This window comes from Alexandromys fortis, unplaced genomic scaffold, assembly GCF_014885135.2.
Source record: "Alexandromys fortis isolate MF-2015 unplaced genomic scaffold, M_Fortis_MF-2015_v1.1 scaffold_8_9099976_23576923, whole genome shotgun sequence".
In the NCBI taxonomy this organism is placed as follows: domain Eukaryota; kingdom Metazoa; phylum Chordata; class Mammalia; order Rodentia; family Cricetidae; genus Alexandromys; species Alexandromys fortis.
In genome coordinates this window covers 13,242,537-13,253,373 of record NW_026067899.1, presented here as the reverse complement: position 1 = coordinate 13,253,373, position 10,837 = coordinate 13,242,537, and the positions used below count along the sequence as shown (strand labels likewise).

General features: G+C 39.1%; 1 non-coding gene across 1 annotated transcript; it reads left to right on the top strand.

The window, feature by feature from the left end:
* Positions 1-3,167: 3,167 nt before the first annotated feature.
* On the top strand, positions 3,168-3,274 carry LOC126489748 (U6 spliceosomal RNA). The gene has a single exon (XR_007589012.1). It is a non-coding gene; the product is annotated as a U6 spliceosomal RNA (small nuclear RNA).
* Positions 3,275-10,837: the final 7,563 nt, after the last annotated feature.

The following is a 10,837-nucleotide window of genomic DNA, read 5'->3' as shown; positions in this document are numbered from 1 at the left end:
TTATAGAAGCCTTGTTACCAAGTCCTGACTAGTGGAAGTGTCAGGCTCTGGAAGGAGCTGGAGCTGGGCAGCATCTTCCTGCCCTAACCACAGAGGCAACAACATTGCCATCAAGGCTCTCAATTATTCTGCTTAGCAGCAAAAAGTAAAAATGTTTCCTTCTGACCTTTCTACATTGCTTCATTAACTCTAATGTACAAGCAACAAGTAAAAATGAAAAGCATTGGACAACCCCCTTTGATACAACTGGTTGGAAGGCAGCTGAGCATCCCTTTAGGAGTGTCAATTTTCCTAGTGCAACACTATTGAAATTCAACATGGGACAAGAAATCTCCCCCCACCCCCTCCAAGCCCATACTGCTCATTTTAGTTCAACCAGGACATCTCATATTTGATTAACTTTATTGGAGGTATAATTGTGGATGTGAGTCAGTTTGTACATTTTCTGCTGTTAGGAGTTAATACAAAAATTATTTTATTTAGCACTATAAATATAAAAAGGAAACTATTTTGTAAAGGTTCAACTATGCAATTATTAATGACCAAGAATTGTGTTGTCTCAGATCTAGATATATAATATCATATTAAATACTGCTTTAAAAAAAAACACGTAATAGCTTCTACCTGCAATTTTCCTTTGTGAAAGGAGCCTTTTCCAGGAACTATTGTCTATGCCATGAATTAATTATGTTCAACAATTAAATCACCAGGCATTTCTTCCCCAGATAATCTGTGAATTTGAGTCCAGCTTTTCTATAGGTACTTCTGCGCCTACACCGGAGAGTATTTTAATACCAAAGAACACAGCAACTTAAATGCCATTCCCTGGGATTTATGAAAAAGCAATATATGAGAGTAAATAGGGTAAATACCACCAACAAAAGCCCCCCACTTGGAATCAAACACCCAATGCAAATAGAAGACTGAGACCCAAGCAGAGAGGCAAGGGATAAACACTGCGCTCTTGAGTCTTTTTGGAAAATGTTCCGCTAGCCTGCCTTCAACAAGAGTATTCTGCTGTCTTTAAAAAAAATGTCTATCCTGATCGGCCATCGGACTCCTCTTTCCCAGGTGGAGTGAGAACGCTGTCCCAGGGGTAGGAGTTGTGTGAGAGAGAACCCAGCCCTCGCTGCCGATAATCAGCACGAAAGAACAGCTAACTTCTTAAATAACCACAATTAAATTTCACACATCCTTCCCTTCTCCCTTCCTGCTTTTTCAAACGTGGGGTTATTTATCACAGAAGAAAAACTGGAGGCTGCATCTTTAGAAGGCAGCCAGGCACTTCTAACCTAATTAGCGTTAGCCACCGCTGAAAGTCAATCCCCGCATCCCGGGGCTCCTGCTTCTCCCCCGCCCTCATCCTCCCCAGCCCCAGGAGCACCTGGACCAAATGGAGCTGCCTGTCAGACTGAGCCCCGCTGCCCTGACAGCCCCCCACCCCCACCCCGCTGCAAACCTCTCTAAAGAGGGATTTGCCAGGACCTTCCAGGCAATCAGGTGAAACAACAACACGGGGCTGATGCAAGCGATTTGCTTTGTCTGTGTTCAAACTTCAATGCCTGCCACGACAAAATACAGCCCGGAAGCTGCTCCGGTCTGGATGCCTCCGTGCTCGAATGCCAGGCTCAGAAAAGAATGGAGATCCGCAGATCTGATAATGAGCCAGTTAATGACATAAATGATACCTCAAGAACCTCACTAAACCATCCAGGTCCTACAATTTAATCTGTAATAAATACTCCTGCATCATTGCGAGATGGCTGCTCATAATGGCAAATGAAATATGCTGGTATGATAGGTACAATAAATCTGGATTTTCCTATGGTTCCCTCAGGCTAGAACAATATGTAACCACAGTGCGCACTGTCAGGATGAGCAGATCTCAAAGCCATCATAAAATCTAAATGGGGACTAATTAGGAGGCCCTTCCCTTCCAGAGTTACTATTTCTATTGACATTTTCCATGCATGAGCCCCTCCATAACACCATAAGTCACCAAGATAAGAACTCCCTAGATTATAGGGAAAAAGCTTTAATGGAGAAGTTGAACTCAAAGGCGATGCATAAATTTTCCTTCTGATGTGATGGGAAGTCTGTGTTCAGTACTTTCTTTACAAACTTTCAGGCTATGAACAGGTACTTTTTAATCCCTCTGCATGGGTTTTTTTTCTCTTGCTGGCTGGTACCTGGTTCGTCTGGGTTCCAAGAAGGGGAGTCTCAGGTGGTGCCCAGGGAGGATATTAAAGCGAAGTGGGCCGCTGTAAAACTGATAGCTGTGGGTCAGGGACACTTCCGGGAGCACGCTTGGCAAGTTGGCTTGCAGGCCTTGACTTTTGTCGCGAAGATTCCTGTTCTCCTAAAGGTCACTGAAAAATTCTTATTTCCCAGGGCTCTTCCAATGTGGAAAGGGGCAGCTTTCCCTAAACTGGCCTTCCTGTGCAGGAAGTGAGTTAAATCTTTTGATAACCCAAGATACCACAGTGCCTGGGAAAGTGTGTGTGTGTGTGTGTGTGTATGTGCGTGCACACACACGTACACACACACAAATGCTTGACTGGGGTGAGAATGAGATCTACCAGAAGGTGATGAGAAGACAGGAAGCCATGAGGGCATGTCAAAGTTACTGAACATTTTTAAAAATATTATTTATTTATTTTTTAAAATTTGTTTTACATTCCAACCACAGTTCTACCTCCTACCCCTCCTCCCACCCCCTTGCCTCTCCCCACCCACTCCTTCTAAAGGGTAAGGGCTCCCATGGGGACTCAACAAAGTCTGGTACTTTTAGTTGAGGTGGGATCAAGTCCCTCCCCACTGCATTAAGGTTGACATGGCATGCCATCATAGGGAAAGGGAATGGGCTTCAAGAAGCTGGCTCGTGCAAGTGGTACATTCTGGCTTTTTGAGAAGCAAAATCCTCATTTGTAATTGTAGAACTAAAGCGCACTCATCCTATAGGGATGCCGTGAAGTTAAAATTCTCGTGTGTATAATTTCAAAAAACAGGTATCAGTATTCTTATCTGTGAAATTGATTAAATTTAGGATAGTTCCATGAAAAAAAGATGTAAAAGCCAGTATTCTGCCTTTTCAACCTTTGTTTTATATAATAAGACCCCCCCTCCAATACTGTTAGAGTTGGGCTCCATTAAGAAATGTAGACCCAGTGCTCGCTTCGGCAGCACATATACTAAAATTGGAACGATACAGAGATTATTAGCATGGCCCCTGCGCAAGGATGACACGCAAATTCGTGAAGCGTTCCATATTTTTAAACAGAGGAATAATTAAATGTTCCCTTTTGTTAAATGTTTTGAGGTTTGTTTTGACTTCCAATAATAAATAATCCGAATAAAGGAACTGTTATTTCAAATAAAGAAAGAAAGAAAGAAAGAAATGTAGACCCATACCCTTAGTTCAATTACTTGCCAGCATTATCTGATTTTGTGTTAGTTAAAAGTACTTTTCATTAGTGAATAAAAAGCAGAGAAAGAAGTACAAAGCAAGGTAGTGTTTATGAACAGCCATGTAGCAACACAGCTCTCCTGGGGTCTCAGTAATTTTGTAACAAAGACTGAGGGCTTTCCAAAATCTTTAAATAGTTTGTGGTCAAAGACAAGCACTAGGAAGTACCAGGACTAAAGTAGATACCTTTGCTGTGAAATAGTGACTGTAATTAGTAGCTTCAGCTGCTAGTGAAGCAAACACATCCCTGTACTAGATCAGACTCGGCTGCTGATTAACAACTTTGGTAGCCTTTGGTTAGTAGGCTAGCTGCAAATGCATTCATTGTTAAGGCTGAGTTTAAGATTAAACTGATAGTATCTCCGAAGGGGGTAGCAATTTTGATTTACAGCTGTTTGCTATCACATCCCAAAGTCTAAACTGCTTTGTATTTTTATCTTCCAACCAGAGTGTGTCTTATTATTTTTTTCATTATTGTGGCCTATTAGACTTGTATAAACTTTGTTGTGTCCCTTTAGTTGTAATCACGCTTCAGTTTGTATCATTTAATATCGAAGACCGAGAGTATCTTTGGAACATTTTACATTTCCTTAGAAAATAATGTGATTACCTTTGTATTAGTTTATTTTATTACTATAATGGAATAATGGTGATACAGGACTATTGGGCTGCCTTTGAAAATGATGGAGTCTTTCTTGGCTTTTGGTGAACTCCGCTTGGAGGACTAGAGTCCCTGAAAACTTGAGAACAACCAATACCAAGCCAATGGCTTTTGGGACTTTGTCTCTTGAATTCACAAAAGGAAATTTGTAGACCACAGAAGGTTGACTCTTAGAAATTTATTGTATAGTACCACATGGAAGCTTAAGAAGGAGGGAAGAAAGAAGAGGAGAGAGATAGGTAGGTAGGTAGATAGAAATAGATAGATAGATAGATAGATAGATAGATAGATAGATAGATAGATATAGATATGTAGATAAATAGAAGATAGATAGATAGGTAGATAGATAGATGATAGATAGATAGATAGATAGATAGATAGATAGATAGATAGATAGATAGATGATAGAGCAGAGTTGCTGTGTATGGGGAACATAGGAAATAGGGCATCATTGAGCTGATAGTCTGGGAGTTAACATGAGGCAAAGAGAGGCAATGAACTGGTCAGATTAGTTGGAACAGGCATGAAGTGTTTTGGTTGCCCTCTCTGTTTCAATAACATGCTTTCATGTAGCCTGTATGCAAAGGTGTGCATTTAGGAGTCAATAAAAATAGAGGAAACAAAACGTTCCTCTGTCATTCATGGCCTCCAGCGAGGACATTCTTGGAACTGGTGCTCTGGGGTCCCTGCCATGCCTGACAAGTTTCTATCTCCTGTGCTTGTCAGATAGCTCAGTCAAAAAGGGTGCTAATTGTGCAAACCTGAGTTTGAGTCCCAGAACCTGCAGTAGAAAAAGAACCACGGTCATTGTGACACGTGTTCACCCACATTCATATATCATAAACACACACAACAATAATAATACACAAATAATAAACAAATGCTTAGGGTAGCCTAACATCACAAATGGAAGTTCAGATGCAGAGATTAATGGGTAGAGTGTGAAGAATGCTTTTGGATCTCCAGCACCATGCAGTAGGTTTATAATATCAGTGATATGGGGAAAGAGTTAACTGGATCCCAGGGGCTTCTAGGCCAGCTAGTGTAGCCCAAGGATCCGTGAGAGACCTTGTCTCAAAATACAAGGTGGAGAGTGATTAAAAAGACACTTGATGTCTTGATGTTAACCTCTGACCTCTTTATGCACATACACAGGTGAACACACACACAAACATACACACACTGTTTATAAAGTTTTTGGAAGCTCACAAGCACAGCTTCAGCATAGCGTTGGGAACACATACAAAGAGGAAGGGATTACAATGCTAGACAGAAAGGTGGAGACTCTACAGGCATTAGACTTGGGCTTTTATAAAACTCGATCTAGGAGAACTAACTTACAGATCTGGTACAGACTATGCCAATTCCTTCTGAAAATAGGGTGCCCATGACATAAAGACGCCCCAATAAGCTCTTCTTTTTAAAGTTTCACACTATCTCCTGATATAACCATATCACAGACCAACCCTTTAACACACGGCCCCTTAAGAGACACAATAAAAACAGACTCAAGCCGTAGCAGGAATGGTAGGAAAGGACTATTGTAATCCTGATTAGAAGTGAGGGATCAGCTTGGTGTAGTCTGGGGAACAGTCAGATTTGGAACACACTTTGAAATCAGGATATACAAACTTATAAAGGGTGAATGAAAAGCAGAAAAAGCAGGGATGGAAAAAGAAGGAATTATATCCTTAAAAGTTTTATTTAACAATAAATACTGGTACAGTTGGGCATAGTAGTACATGACTGTAATTCAAGCACTTTGGGGGTCAGAAACAGGAGGATCAAGAGTTAGCAGAGAACCTGGGTTATGTAGCAATTCAAAGCCAACCTTGGCTACAGGAAACTCTGTTTAAAAAATAATAAAATAAAAAAGGAAGAAAAAATAAAAGAAAAAACAAACAAAAGCAAAACAACAAACCAAAGCAAACCAAACCCAATTCACAAACCAATGGTATATTTATATGGACATGGAAGACAGAATGGTTAATTCCTTGTGGCATATTGTCTTTGAATGTTTGAAAATGGAACTGTTCATGGGTTCATCAGATACAGAAGAAATATAACTGTGAACACCAGGATCATAGCTGGGGATATAATGGTGAGTAAGACAGGCAAGATATATTATGTCAAAGGGTCACAAAGTAATGTGAGGTATTTATGGAATATGCAAATAAAACATTTCAAATCTAAGAAGAGGTAGAAAATTAAAACGCATACACTGTATCAATCAATACAGTGGAGCCCATGATCGTGTATACTGTATCAGCCACTACAGAGAAGCCCATTTATACTGTCTTACTCTTCACTTTACACTAAGGAAAGTGCATTTATAAAAAGTTATAGAGATAGAAATATCCAGAGAAAGTAGATTCTTAAATTTAACTGAAAATTTATTTAGCTAAATGAGACAACTAGAATTGTGAAATTGATTGTGGAAGTTTGAATTTTTTTTTAGCCTAAATTTGGTAGGTAATTTTTTCACAACTTCTTTGGATGATTTTATTTGTTCTCATAATTGTAACCATCATATATTATTAGAATACATAAATCAGTATTTTTCTGTCTCTGAGAACTCATTCACTTCTGGCTCATGTGCATAAGTGTTAGCTGCAAATGTCCCCCACAAAAATACATGGGTCCTTCCAAGCCACACATTTCTACTTCTATATGTTTCCAAACTAATCTAACCCTTTTTTTCTCCGTTCAATTTTTTCCCTCATTCATTAACTCTATCACCAGTCACTGAACCAAATACTAGACTCCTCTTTCTTCCCTGTTCAGACACAGATAAAAATGAGCACCTTTGGCAAAAAAAAAAAAGACTGAATTATTCAGTAGTAATACATGACACAAAAGTATCGGTGAAGGCACAGTCATCAAAACAGTCTTGTACAGTAACCACACTTGCAAAGATTCAGCATCCCACAGGCTTACAATTGTAAGTACATATCCAAAAGCGCTATGCCAGAACTCTTACTGGCAGGTGACATAGTATCTCTCATAATTTTGGTCATAAGTGATACATGCCTCTCCTGTCCACAACCTATCAGCTACAAAGAATCCCCCAGCATCACCTTACCCTACAGCTAAGAACCACAATTTTAGAAGGGTCTCAAAGGCTTTTTTTTCCCCCAGACAGGTTTTCTCTGTAGCTTTGGAGCCTGTCCTGGAACTAGCTCTTGTAGACCAGGCTGGCCTCAAACTCACAGAGATCCGCCTGCCTCTGCCTCCCGAGTGCTGGGGTTAAAGGCGTGCACCACCACTGCCCTGTGAAAACATTTGTTCTTTTAAATACATATATATTTGAATACTCCTTTGGGGTATTGTCCCCAGCGTATACCCCTTGTCCACAGCTTTCTGCATCTTGTGTTGTGTGGCTCTTCACTCACTGATTGAGCGAGATGGGAATTTGCTGGGTCGGCTCTTCCACTGATGCACCTCACAAACATTAAGGAATCCTGAGGAGAGAAAGCAGGCCTCGTGGAGTCCAGCTGGATTGTGGGGTCGCGACTCTACCTCTGAGCTCCAAGAGCTCTTGGAACACTGTTTGAGGAGAACTGTTACTGGACCAGCATGTCAAAACAGATCTCCAAGAATCTGTGATCCTCTAGCGTCTGGATTACAGCTTCATTGCAGGCAGAAACTTGTACTGCTCATCTAGTATCTCAGCTCAGAGTATAATGCCCAGAAAATGATGCGCTTTTCATAAATATGGTTAGCATAATTCAGATCTTATTATACTTGAAATAGAAATACCACTTCTAAGATTTGAAATGCTAAAACTAATAAGGCACAATAGAATTTGTGTTGTATATATTATAGACAGGAAGCTTTCCTATTAATTGATGTACAATAAGTGGATAATAGTAACTAATTTGTTCCTTTAAAAAAAAAGATTTTATTTTATGTGTATGAGTGTTTTGCCTACGTGCATGTGCACCATGTCTGTAGTTCCCACTGTAGCCAGAAGAAGGCACTAGACCGAGGCTGGGAACCAAACCTCAGTCCATCTGGAGGAGCAGTTAGGAACTTAGTGTTTGACACATCTCCTGGACCTAATTTTCTTTTTCTTTCTGTGCAGTAACATCTAAGCTAAAATCTAGTTTAGGAGAGGTAGAGTAGCTAGAAGCCCACTTCTACTGTTTGTCTTTAACATTTCTCTAGATTTCTTTGGATTTTACATGCCTCTTTTGGAGATTTTCTGGGAATTGCTAAATTCAATAGTATTTTATGAACTGTGCTATTATCCTTTTATGAAAACATGGAAATGTAGAGAGGATGTGAAGAAACAACCACAGGAAAATCGACCTGAAGATATGCTCCAAATATAGTTTCATACAAAATAGGTTATTGAAACAAAAATCAATCAAAGACTTCTAGTCTTTTAGGCTAGAATTATCTTCGTATGTTCATAAAGTATTAGTTTATGTCAGTTAATTGTTTGTTAAAATTATTTGTTAAGTAATTATATGAACAATATTATAATATATAATTATATTTAGTAATATATACAATAATTTAAATAATATAAACAGTAATTTTATTGTGGTAGATGCTGACTTTGCTTATTTATGAGATAAAGTGACTGGAAAGATGATATATAATACAATATAATTAATACAATTTGATAACATTTTTGGACTCTATGAATAGAGGTCCATAGACCCGAGTCTGTGCTAAAATGGATTGGTCTCATTAAGGATCTGGTTTTGTGATGACATAACTTTTCAAAGTTTGATTTATTGCACTTAGAAAAGAGAACTAGCTGCAGTAAAGGTGAGTAAGCCTGAGAACTCTGTGCTCAAGCCCAGATTACTTTTTCTGCAGGGTCTTTTGTTCTGGGTATGAAGTTTTCACTCAGCATTTGGGTCAATTTTTTATTATCTTACTTTTCAAGTTAATTTTTTTTTTCTTAGGTGACCGCCAGTATCTTATCCTAATGACAGCCATCAGGCCCTCTGAATGTGGCATACTGATGATTAACCTTCAGGATGCCTAGGGTCATTCCAGTAGGTTTAATACTTTAAAATGCAAATCTGGTCATTTGGGATGTCCAAGTGGATCATGACCTCTCCCCAAAATTAATGATTCATATGGATTTTAAAAAATGCTGTACTTGTCTTGCCTGGATTATGTTGGTTTTGTTGCATGCCTACATAGCTATAATACATAAATGTAATGCACTATACAGACATAGCTCATTTTCTGTATTTCCCTTTAATGTATCTTGAAGAGCCTATGTTTTTATAGACTAAAGGTCTGTGACAGCCTTGTATTCAGCAAGTCCTTTTGTGCCATTAACTTTTTTCCTCAAAGCCTAAATAATCATGCCACTTTTTGCACCAAATTAATAAAGATATGCACATTATTACTAGGTACTATGTTCTTACTTAATCAAGCACAATATAATATAAACATATCTTTCATACAGAAAAGTGTGATTTGTCTTATTGTGAATTTGTTATACTGCAGTGGTCTGAAACAGAATCTAGATGCACATGTGTGTGTTTTCCTCCCACTCCCAGAATAAGCTTTTCAAAATCTGCCACTTAGAAGATGTAGACAAAAAAACAAAAAAAAGTAGTCATTCATTGAGGAGAAAAGCAATGTTGGTGCTAGCCAAGAAAGGCTAAGTTTAACTGCTGTACCAAACAACTCCAAATTTTCAGTGACTTATTACAAAATGGGTCATTTCTCAGTTACGTTCTGTGTCAATACTGTTTTGTATATATAAATAGTAATTGAGGTAGGATGATGGATGATGTTCTGGATTATAAAGGAAATAAGGTTAATGATGACTATGGACATATTAAAATATCTCAGGGGCCTGTATTATATGTCACCTAACAGAATGATGTAAAGTGGCCTTGGGATTTCCAGCCCTGACTTCAGATTATTGATTCTTTGTGTTAATGAAACCTAAAAATTCCCTGGTTGCCCTAGAGACAAGGCTATCCCAGCACAGACCCTACTTTCACTAATTGTAAAATATAGTTCACTCACAAAAAAAGCGAAAACAAAAACAAAAAACAGCTTAGATTCTCTTTCTGAAAGAAACACCCAATGAGTGACTCAGACTTGATAAGGTAGAGGGAAGAGAAAAGAATCTTGGACTCTGAGAAAGGAATCCATATAGACTCTGCTCAGGAGGGTCACGTGGCCAATTTCATATGGCCCATGTCATTGGTCTGCTCCTATTGTCTATCCTTGGAAGAGTGTTGCTAGAAAAAGGCTGCTTAAGAAGCAGATTAAGCTACTACTCAGGTTTGACAGGATTGCAACCTAAGAGGGAAAGTGGCCCCCAGGGAAAGCTAGTTAATTCGAATAGTTCGCAAGTCCTATATGTAGAAGGAGACTGTATCCAATGACAGAGACAGGCATAGGTTTTATTACAAGATGTGAGCCAATGAAACCGGGGAGGAGGAGGATATGTGGGAGGGGGTAACGGCTTCTCATGATTCCCTTCCCTAATTAATACCTAAAGCAAGTCACATGATGAAGCCTGAACTCCCCAAGAAGCAGTTTAGAGAAAGTGCCATTCTATTTTGATTCTAGAGGGTGCGTGTGTGTGTGTGTGTGTGTGTGTGTGTGTGTGTGTGTGTGTAGTGGGGAAGAAGGGAAAATACTTACTTGTCAGACAGCTGTCAGGGCTATGAAAATAAAGACTTTAGCCTTGAAATATATGAATGATCTAATAAGCTTCAAAA